General features: G+C 35.7%; 1 long non-coding RNA gene across 1 annotated transcript; it reads right to left on the bottom strand.

Moving 5' to 3' along the window:
* Position 1: 1 nt before the first annotated feature.
* Positions 2-9814, bottom strand: LOC118763739. The gene is made up of 3 exons (XR_004999491.1): positions 9741-9814; positions 1209-1219; positions 2-13 (listed from the first exon to the last, which is right to left on the bottom strand). It is a non-coding gene; the product is annotated as an uncharacterized LOC118763739 (long non-coding RNA).
* Positions 9815-12500: the final 2686 nt, after the last annotated feature.

Raw genomic sequence — 12500 nt, 5'->3', positions numbered from 1 at the left:
TCTTGTGTCGTCTCTGTGGTGTTTCATGTTCTTGTCCATGTCTGTATTTAATTTTACTGTTTACCTATATATATACCTACATACATACATACATACATACATTACACACACACATGGGTGCGCGCATGCGTATATTTAACCGCCTGAGTATTGGACACAAACAATATCTAGCGCATGATATAAAATCCTATTTGATCTTAAGGAGGTTTTCTGTGTTTTGTGTGTTGAGCTTTCAGTGGAATATGCCATGTGCATCATAGATTATGTTACCCATTTCGATCCATATTCAAAACTAAGCCTCTTATTTAATATATCATATAAGTCATAACTTTGCTTGCTTAACCCAATGATTAAGTTGAGTGACAAATGTACGGTCGTCATCATAGCTTCTTATTTTTAGACTTAGTGTTAACTCGTTTGCATTTAAACCAACCATGTCCAACTAGGATACTCTACCTGATCCGGCCTCTCCCATTTAACCTACAATATCATTCTAAAAATAAACAGTCACGTCATTGGAATCTCAATACTACGAGATAATGCATAATTAATTGAAATCAATGTGAATTAATAAGCATTATATTTGACTGAGTTATCTGAATGCTAAAAGGTTTAGACCTCGTGATCTAATGCAATTGCTTGTTTATAAGCTGGTAGCGTGTAAACTGAGGGCTGTTTAGCTAATAATTCTAGCCGATCAAGCGGCTTCGTATGATGCCATGGTTGGTTTAATTACAACGCGTACATATTTGAGCTGATAGGGTACTAGTTTGCAAAGTCGAGGGTTTGGAATACATCAATGTCATTGGGTTGCGTCTGTAGTTAAAATCTTAATTCTCAAAGGCCGAAGCATCGTAATTATAAGCGAGAAAACCGTTAAATTAACGGGTGTTTGTTTGGCTTCTCCAGCTAAGTTCAACACTTCTAGTTGATATTGCTTGGAAAGGGTTAGGCTGTTTGTCATGCTCACTTGCTTTAGATAATATTGCATGAAATTTTCTTGTGCCCTTTCGACCTTTTTAATCAAGATATTCACATCGGCAAACTGTTTAAAGTATGTAAATGTGGGAACTAAATACACAACAATACACTAACTCTCATTAAATTTCAAGGTAATTTTGTTTTATTTCCTTGTGCTTCATTAAAGCAATTTACTCATTTTGCTGTTGGAATAGCAAAAATGTGTTAGTTTTGTTAGCATCGACGACAGCTGTTTAAACTCGCTTAGCACTTTACTTCTAACAGTGACAACCGTACATATAACACATTCAATTTTCCAAAGTGTGTGATTTAAATCTAATGGCAGCATTAGAATTTGAATTATTTTTCTTAGTTTGTGTTGACAACCACCAGCAAAGAAACAACACCATGTATTAACTAATGGGGGCCAGAAATGTTAATGCATATTTTGCCATTTGCTTAAAATTGCTGTGCTTAGAGACAACCTTACATAATTTTAAAATAGAAAGTGTTATCTTGTCGCCAGTCAATTCCTGTTCAATTTTATCGGAATAAATTAACAGAAAAATTGACTAAAATTAGTTGCAATATTTTTGACTAAATTATGGCAAAAAGCCAAACGCAAAATTTTCATCTTCAAATTACGGTTTAAAATAGCAAAAATTCTAGAAAATTTATTAAACCCATTCCCATAGAGTAATCTGATGCTGAGGTAAAAACGCATTCACTACCATGAAAGATGATATGAGAAACAGTACTCAAGGCAGTTCGTAAGAGCATCAGCTAAATATCTTGTGTTACTTATTCCAACTTTCAGCGTCCTGAGTTCACATCACACTAAGGCCAGCTTTAGCTTTCATCCTTTTGAGGGTCGATAAATGGAATTGTTAGATCAACAGACTTGTTGCGGTACTTGTTCAACGTGATCGACAAAACTGGGACCATTTTGGGGTAACTGGTAGACACCACCCTCAAAAAAAGTAAAAAAAAACAAACAAACAAAAAAGACAGGAAATGTCCAGACCTGCACTTTGGAAGAGGACACTTCAGATGTAGATTCATTGTCTCATGAAATATACAAAGGCTTAGAATATCATTACACGGTTAATTACATTTAAAATACGTTATATCGAAGAAACATGCATTGTTTTAGCCGAGATCTGACATGCATTTCGATAACAGTGCACCATAAAGAAGCATTTATTAAGCATAAATTAAAATGAAGTGTGTAAATATATATAAACACCTCTGAGTGACATCATAAAATATCAGCTACTTATTGAAAGAGAGCAGTAATGACCACCCTCAGTTCTATATTTAAGAGATAAGGAATCATGTACAGTATTTACATTCTTCTTCTTCTATAGGCAATATGACTGAAATGAAAAGTTTTTAGGAGCAAGGACAGTTCCATTAACTCGATCCCAGGGCTCAATTAGTATTTAATTAATCGACTCCGAAAGGATGAAAGGCAAAGTCGACCTCGGTGGAATTTGAACTCAGAATGTAAAAAGTCGGAAGAAACGCAACCAAGCACTTTGTCCGGCGAGCTGACGATTCTGCCATCTCTTCCCCTAAGAGAATATGTAGATAAATCATCATAAATAAAAGCGGTTAATGAAGAGAGAAAACAAATGGAGGGATGAAGAAAGGATGCTATGATAGCTATCAAGGTTATGTAGAGAGTAAGAGAAGACCAAATGTAAGCATATCTATTAGCATTGGAAGTGAGTTGTAAACAGCTTACATTGTATTCTAGAAGCTTCTATTAACGGAACTATAAAATAAGCCAACCGTTTGAAATTTTCATTTCGTTTGACAAGTTCCTTGCATTGAAACAAATGGCATTTTCTCATAAACTATTTAAAAATTTTAATCTATCTACATACATAGATACATACATGTATACATTCATGCATTTATATATGTATACAAATGCATGTATTCAATGTATCTATCTATCTATCTATCTATCTATCTATCTATCTATCTATCTATCTATCTATCTATCTATCTATCTATCTATCTATCTATCTATCTAGCTAGCTAGCTAGCTAGCAACACACACACACACACACACATACACACACACACAAGTATATATATAAATATATCTTCTCTTATATGAATGTAGGGGTGCGTGTGTAGAAATAAACGAATTTAAACAAGACTCTTTTTATTGAATGCACACCTGGTGGTTAGAGCGCTGGGCTCACATTCATGAGGTAATGATTTCGAAACTCAGACGGGCTGTGTGTTGTGCTCTTGAGCAAGACACTTTATTTCATGTTGTTCCAGTTCACTCAGATTTAGAAATTAGTTGCGACTTTACAGATACCAAGCTATATCGGCCTTTGGCTTTCTTTTGGATGACATCAGTGGCATGGAGAGATGAGGCTGATATGCACAGGGGAATGGTGGTCTTCCATAAACAACCTTGCTCGTTGGAATATCGGGCTCACAATAATAAGATAGTAAGTTCGATTCCTGGACTGGGCTGTGTGTTGTGTTCTTGAGCAAGAACACAGCAGTTATGGGTTCGATTCCCTGGCGAGGTATCACGATATACCCTTGAACAAGGTGTTTTATTTCACATTGCTGCAAACTACTTAGTTGAAATAAGTACCAGCAGAGCCTTGTCGCGTTCTTTCCGCCCCAAAAGCTATCATATGTTGGTTGTTCCTTTGAGTCAAGTGCACGAGGACCGACAGGGTGCCTATAACTACTTAGTTTTGGTCGATGCATTGCGACCAATCTGGAATACGGTCTTATTTTTGTTTATTTATTTATTACCTTTGTTTTAGCTTTGTTCAAGTTTTATTAATTGATTGTGGATCTATAATCGACTTGGTAGCGACTGAGTTTCCTTGAGTGCAATATTGTATTGTTGACTGGTCCACTATTTTGGTTAGGTTTATCCAATGCTATGTGTTTAATGTTTCGAAGGTGGTATGTAGGGAATCCGGCACTATCGACCAGTTCTTCCTTTAAAGCCTCCCTTAATGCTCAAGTTTGGTATATGACATTCTAGAACTTTCTATACATAAATTGAAGCATATTACTCGATATGCCATCCAAGGTTGTAGAGACATAAAACTTTAAGACGTTCCCATATACAGTTAAAACGGTTAGTGGGTTGTATGCAAACTATAATTTCAGTGTGGATAATCTAAAAACTTTACTATAATTATATACAATACAGTTCTATATTTAAGAGATGAGGAATTATGTACATTATTTACATTATTTACATTTGACGGATATTTGTCCTTATCCTTTTTTGTTGTTAACACAATGTTTCGGCTGATATACTCTCCAGCCTTCATCAGGTATCTTGGGGAAATTTCGCACCTGGGTTCTCATTCCTAAGGTATTTTTCGATGTTGTTGTTGTTGTTGTTGTTGTTATTATTATTATTATTATTATTATTCTTATTATTATTATTATTATTATTATTATTCTTATTATTATTATTATTATTATTATTATTATTGTTGTTATTATTATTATTATTATTATTATTATTATTATTATTATTATTATTATTATTATTATTATTATTATTCAGATCACTGCCTGGAATCGAACTCGGAATCTTGGGGTTAGTAGCTCGCGCTCTTAACCACTATGCCATATGCCCGTTGAGAAAGACTGCATTTAGCAAAGATATTTTTTATGGACAGTGGGATGGGATTTGACCGTTGAATAATTGTTGCACTAAATCCCAAACCATTTCGCTAATGGTCTTTAATGAAAATATAATGTACCAAGATGCTGTGAAGTGTCATTGGATATTGAGTTACATGAAAGATAAATTAGCCAATGACTTTGAAAATGCCAGGCATAGCAGTCGAAGCAGCTTTTCCTCTTATAAAATAACATTTCACAACGCGTTTGCAGTGTAGCACTGATACTAACAAAGACAATAAATGACTGGTTTACAGGGAAAATTCACTCCATGGGCATTATAACCGACAATACCCTTACACTCCACAGCAAGCTTCCACAGAAATTGTGATATTGAGAGACTTTGTCTCAGTAGAATAGAGAGAGTTTAAGATCAGGACAAACTGCGTTTAATTGTCGTATGTTATTACACAGACGGCATTTGCTAAAGAATGTCGGCTAAACATAAGTATATAGACCAAGTAGTCAAGGTACAGAGATCTCTCCAAGTTGACTATGAAGTAGAACCCTTCAGTTTCGTTGCAGGACAATCGTACTTCAAGAAAGACCTGGAAGAGAAACACTCTGTTTACCATATTAAATGTTTCTCGCAACTTTGAGTGCACCTTCTCTGAGATCTTTCACTTTTACATCAGTTCACTTTCCGTAGGTTATGTTTTTACTATGTAAAAGCAAATACGATATACATTACGATAAAAAGAAACCGCGAAACTCTAAAACAACCAAAAAACTTGATTATGTTGTTCCACTGAAAGATGTATAACATATACGACAGCTGCTGCTCTAAAAATGGAATCCCTCGCCATAATGTTTATAAAACATTACACAAATTCATCTGTAGAAATAAACGAATTTAAACAAGACTCTTGTTATGGAATGCACACCTGGTGGTTAGAGCGCTGGGCTCACATTCATGAGGTAATGATTTCGAAACTCAGACGGGCTGTGTGTTGTGCTCTTGAGCAAGACACTTTATTTCATGTTGCTCCAGTTCAAATCAGATTTAGAAATTAGTTGCGACGTCACAGATACCAAGCTGTATCGGCCTTTGGCTTTCTTTTGGATGACATCAGTGGCATGGAGAGATGAGGCTGATATGCACAGGGGAATGGTGGTCTTCCATAAACAACCTTGCTCGTTGGAATATCGGGCTCACAATAATAAGATAGTAAGTTCGATTCCTGGACTGGGCTGTGTGTTGTGTTCTTGAGCAAGAACACAGCAGTTCACTCAGCTGTAGAAATGAGTTGAGACGTCACTGGTGTCAAGCTGTATCAGCCTTTACCTGTTCCTTATTTAACATCAGTGGCATGGAGAGGAGAAGCTGGTATGGATGTGCAACTACTGGTCTTCCCCGAAACAACTTTGCTCGGTTTTGTGCCTTGAAGGGGAACTTTCTAGGTGCAATCCCATGGTCATGATCGAAGGTGTCTTTACCCATTTCCAAATAAATCACACCCATAATTTAGTACTATACATTGGTGCAAAATATTTTCCCTTCGTAATTTTAGACTTGCTAAGTGTATGAGTACCAATCTCATTTTTTCCCAGTTAGAATCAAAGATAAATTATGTGACGTATACACGAGAAAATACGGTAAATATCGACTCAAGGAATATTAGTAGAATATTGCTGAGTACTGGGGTCAATGTTATCAACTTTATCCCTCGCTCGAAATTGCTGGTCTTGTGCCGAAATTTGAAACCATTATAAGTTTAAGAGACAATCACGAAATGCGTCGATTTTCAAGAAAAGAAAATGGTTAGCTACCCTGCACTTTGTAAATACAATCTGTCGGTGGAAAAGTAAAATATGTTAGATTTTCCTAAAGTTCTACTTCAAATTTCATTTGTCTGAATGCAAACTTCAGCGATGCAGTTTGTTTCTTTATTAGGAATAAAATACTTTTCTTGCATAAAAATAGCAAATAATTTGTACAAACACATACATATACATACAAACATATATATCTATATATAGTCATCATAACAATGTAGGACACTTAGAAATAATGCTGTATATAGGAATTTATCCACGAATGTTCACATATACAAGTATAAATACACATGCATGTGTATAAATGAAGAAGAAGATGTTGATGATGATGACGACGACAATGAAGACGATGATGATAATGATAACAACGATAATGATGATGGGGGTGATAATGATTATTACACTAAGTATACACACCAAAAACAACAAAAGCAACAACATTGACAGAAAGCAAAAGAGAAATTAAAAACACCAAAACCCCAAAAAAACTATAAACCAAAAAATCACAACATAGAGAAATAAAAACAAATAAATAGAGAAATTGAATGAAAAGCGGAACTAGTGAAACGTATGGCCGAACATGGCGCTTGTAAATATTTGGGAAAATTCCACTTCGAGTAACAGTAATAACAACAACAACAACAACAACAACAACACAACACAACAACAACAACAACAACAACAACACAACAACAACAACAATAATGATAATAATAACAATAATAATAATAATAATAATAACAACAACAACAATAATAATAATAGTAATAATGATGATGATGCTGATGATGGAATTGAATAATAAATAAAACAACAATGGACATTTCTAAATGTAAAAAAAACATTAAAATTTCAAATACAAAAAACTGTAAAAAAAAAAACGCAATTATATCGAAAAATGCACCAACCGGAACCCTGGAACGAACTGATCCTCCACACAGCATATCTGACAGTTTCTGGGTCAAGTTCTCCGACATTGTCATCTCGTCACCATCCGACCGTATTAGCTTTAATAATGTGAATCAAAATGTCGAAAAAAACATACCAATACAGATAGTTAGATAAAGACACACACATGTACATTCATTCATGCACGCGTACATACACATATACACACCTGCATGTATACATTTATATATGTAGATAAATTTCAACACAAGGAATAGTGATGGAACATTACCACCAAAATCCCTACCCTGTGCAAACATAACTGGAGGGATATTATTTGATTTGAACTGACAAGATGAAGTTAATACTGTCATGAAGGTCAGAAAAGGGTTAACACGGACAGCTCCTTCGAAACCTCCAGCTTCTACATACAGATTACAAATTCACGTTCATTCCACAATGATAATTTGTGGGTTTGGTTTACTGCATAGATGCCTAAGTGACAATCTAGGCAACCTGGGGTTTTCAGAAAATAGACAAAAAGAATAAGAAAAAGAAATCACTAAGGTAACGTGAACATTACGAGTACATTCTGTAAGCAGAACAGTAAAAATATACGAAACTTTTCTGAGGTTCAAAATATGAAATTGTTTTTACTATTACACTCCAACAGTGGAGCTCTGTGGCTTTGTTGGAAAACAGATCCTCTCTTACGGGAAGAGGTCAAATGTTTAAAACTAGAAAACATAAATATATGAATGCATACATACATATATACATACATACATACATGCATACATACATACATACATACATTCATGCATGCATACATACATACATACATACATTCATGCATGAATGCATAATGCACACATACATACATGCATTCATGCATGCATACATACATACACACATTCATGCATAAATACATACATTCATGCATGAATACATACATACATACATGCATGCATATATATATATACATGCATACATACATACATACATGCATACATACATGCATGCATACAGACAAACACACATACATGCATACTTACATGCACTCATGCACACATAAGTACATGCATGCATACATGCATACATACATGCATGCATGAATGCATACATCCATTCATATATGCATGCATACATAAATACATGCATCGATACATACATGCATACATGCATACATCCGTACATACATACATACATGCATACATGTATGCATACATATTAACATAAATATATACATACATACATGCATGCATGCATGCGTACATACATGCGTACATATATACATGCATGCATGCGTACATACATACATGCATACATACATACATACATACATACATACATACATACATACATACATACATACATGCATACTTACATACATACATGCATACATACATACAAGGCTGCCAGGTTCATACTGTCTAAATTCTTCTAGAAAAGCCTTGATACCGTGTCACATAACGGATCCTCCTCTAACGGTAAGAAACTTCAGAAACACAATAATGAGGATTTACATGAAGACACGTATATAAATTTACATTGTGACCTGCTGTTGAGACAGACAATTACTTCGAGTAGAGGAAGAACTGCTATTCACGGTACCAGTTGAACATGTATTGCGGCAGGAATCTTAAAAGGGCAGCAATGACGAACTCCCTTCTTCAACAAAAACCAATCACATAAGATTAGCCAGTGAAAAGGTGATTAGACTGGCGGTTGCTCCATCATGACCACAGCAGAAACGTATAAAAGTATAAAATGCGTTTATGTATTTCTGTATGTGTCTCTATTGATGTATTCTTTTACTTTTTCATTCGTTTACTTGTTTCATCAGTTGACTACGGCCATGCTGGAGCACCGCCTTTATTTGAGGAAATCCACCCCAAGACTTATTCTTTGTAAGCCTAGTACTTATTCTATCGGTCTCTAAGTTACAGGGACGTAAACACTCCAGCATCGGTTGTGAAGCGATGTTGGGAAACAATCAATAACACACAAACACATACATACATACATACACATACATACATACATACATACAAACAGACAGACATATATATATATATATATATATATATGCATATATATATATATGCATATATATATATATATATACGTCGGGCTTCTTTCAGTTTCCGCCTGCCAAATCCACTCACAAGGCTTTGGTTGGCCTGAGGCTATAATAGAATTCACTTGCGCAAGGTGCCACGCAGTGGGACTGAATCTGGAACAAGAATGATCTGAAACCGTAAGGATGTAAACACACATACAAAATCATTTCTGTAAACATTGTTTGCCAACATAACATGGCAGTCCTGGTTTAGGACTAATGTTGCTGTAATTTAGCCCCAGGATATATCGTCTCCAGCTGGCTACACGACACGATCTGTGTCCTTATATTTTCGAACAAGGGATACAGATATAAGAACACAGATCGTGTAGTATAGCCAACTGGAGACGATGTCTCCTGGGGCTAAATTACAGGAACATTCGTCCTAATCTAGGACTGACATGTTATGTTGGCAAACAATCTTTACTCCAAAGTACTGCTGCTGAATATCTCACGTTGTGAGATTTACAAATAGTAATTTTCTAAAATCTTTTCTACTCTAGGTACATGGCCCGAAATTAGATCGACCACAGTACATAACTGATACTTAATTCGGCGGAATTTGAACTTAGAACATAAAGACAGACGAAATACCTATTTCTTTACTACCCACTAGGGGATAAACACAGAGGGGACAAACAACGACTGACAAACGGATTAAGTCGATTATATCGACCCCAGTGCGTAACTGGTACTTAATTTATTGACCCCGAAAGGATGAAAGGCAAAGTCAACCTCGGCGGAATTTGAACTCAGAACGTAACGGCAGACGAAATACGGCTACGCTTTCGCCCGGCGTGCTAACGTTTCTGCCAGCTCGCCGCCTTATCACACATACAAAATACCGCAGAAATATACTTAGATACATACAAGGTGCGTGGCTTAGTTGTTTGAGGATTCAGCTGACGATTCTATGGTCGTGTGTTCAATTCTCGGCCGCGCCATGTGTTCTTGAGCAAGAGGCTGTATTTCATGTCGGCCCAGTCCACTCAGTTGGAAATTATGAGTAGTATCTGATTCAAAGGCTTATCACATTCTGTGACTCGCTGAATTTCCCCGAGAACTACGTTGAGGGTAAACGTGTCTGTGGAGTGCTCAGCCACTTGCACGTTAATTTCACGAGCAGGCTGTTCCACAGAACGGATCAGCTGGAGCCCTCGTCAGTGTAACCGACCGAGTACCAGTTAATAGTAATCTATACCCACAACAGACATAACTGTTTTTACTGAAATGCAATAAATAAATCGACGGCATTTTTCTTTGCTTAAATCGACGCCATATTGTTTTAGTGTCCAATTTCGACATTGATGGTATAGCTTTTCGTTTTTACTTCTAATAACGATGTAGACGACGGTGAAGGCTGCAATGTAGACGATGCTTGTGTAGTAGTTGTATTTTAGATGTTCAACTCGTTGTTTTCACAATAAACATTTTCCTTTTATCCTATTGTGTCTTATATTTAACGTCTTGATGTTAAAATCTATACAATGTTGTTCTTGGTTACGTTCTCCGTGAAAACCATCTTTCAATCACCACACCACTCCTAAACTAATCCACACACGTGACTAACCATCGCTTTAAGTGTGTTTTCGTTTAATTTCGCATCAAACTTGTCATGTTTCATTGTTTATTATTTGTTCTCGCCTGCCCTAACTTATGTATGTACGAATGTATCATACCAACGTAACAGCCAATCTATCTATCTATCTGTCTATCTATCTATCTATCTATCTATCTATCTATCTATCTATCTACTATCTATCTATCTATCTATCTATCAGTCTGTCTGCCAGTTTATTTGTCTGTCTGCCCCCCCTCACTCTTTATCTATCTATCTGTCTGTCTGCCAGCTTATTTGTCTGTCTGCCTCTCCCCCCTCTCTCTCTCTATATATATATATATATATCTAACTGTCTGTCAGTCTGCATGTTTGTCTGTCTGTCTGTCTGTCTGTCTATCTATCTATCTATCTATCTGTCTATCTATCTATCTATCTATCTATCTATCTATCTATATCTATCTATCTATCTATCTATCTATCTATCTATCTATCTAGCTAGCTAGCTATCTATCTATCTGTCTGTCTGTCTGTCTGTCTGTCTGTCTGTCTATACGTATCAAAATTGTTCCAAAATTTGTAATCAATACACATACTATATTTCCACAACCAAAATTAACAACGGCATGTTTGGTCCCATGTGAACAACGAGTTGTAAACTTCGGGGCGCACAACACCCCCATTTTGGGTTTCAGAATTAACGGTGGGACAAAGATGAACGTCATCATTAATATTCTTTGCTTGATTCCTGCTTTCAACCGCTCTTCTGTAATCCTCACGTTGTGCATTGTTGAGCTTCTCGGTAGATGTTCAAAGCGCCATCTCATCTTCTTTTCACGTTTCGTACACCAGTTTGAATATTTTCATAAGATGCCATGGCAACCTCCTCAGCCAACAGAGAATATGCTGATTCACTCTTCGGCTGGAACTCCCTAGAATTGGTATTTCATGAGCATAAGGAAAGCATCTGAATGTTTTTAGATCTGCAAACAAGATAATTTCTCCTTTATCGATGCTCAATAACAGATTATTTTAAAATTCTGTTCATAATTAGAACTGTTCTGTTTGGAATAAACTCAATAAAAGAAGAATGATTGGAAACTGTTACTTGTTTTTCATTTGGATCACTCTTTTCGTACCGTTTCTGGCTGAACATTGCATGTGTGCGTGTGTGTAAGTGTGTATGTGTGAGTGTGTTTGTGTAACTGTGTGTCCTTTTGATTTATCATCATCATCATCATCATCATTATTATTATTATTATTATTATTATTATTATTATTATTATTATTATTATTATTATTATTATTATTATTATTATTATTCTATGTTTGACTTTTGCTTTATATTTGTACAAGTTGGCTCCAAGTCTCACCCAGAGACCTCAAGAGACAACAGGGTTGGAAGTTCATGTTGTTGTTATGCCTAGTGTGCCATATATTTGGGGGGTGGGGATGTTGTACTAATGAAAGGTTTTTTTTTTTTTTTTTAAACCGAAAATTATGTTTGTT

The sequence above is a fragment of the Octopus sinensis genome, linkage group LG6 (genome assembly GCF_006345805.1).
Source record: "Octopus sinensis linkage group LG6, ASM634580v1, whole genome shotgun sequence".
NCBI classification, from domain to species: Eukaryota; Metazoa; Mollusca; class Cephalopoda; order Octopoda; family Octopodidae; genus Octopus; species Octopus sinensis.
The sequence above is the reverse complement of the archived record's forward strand: the minus strand, read 5'-3'. Positions and strand labels throughout refer to the sequence as shown.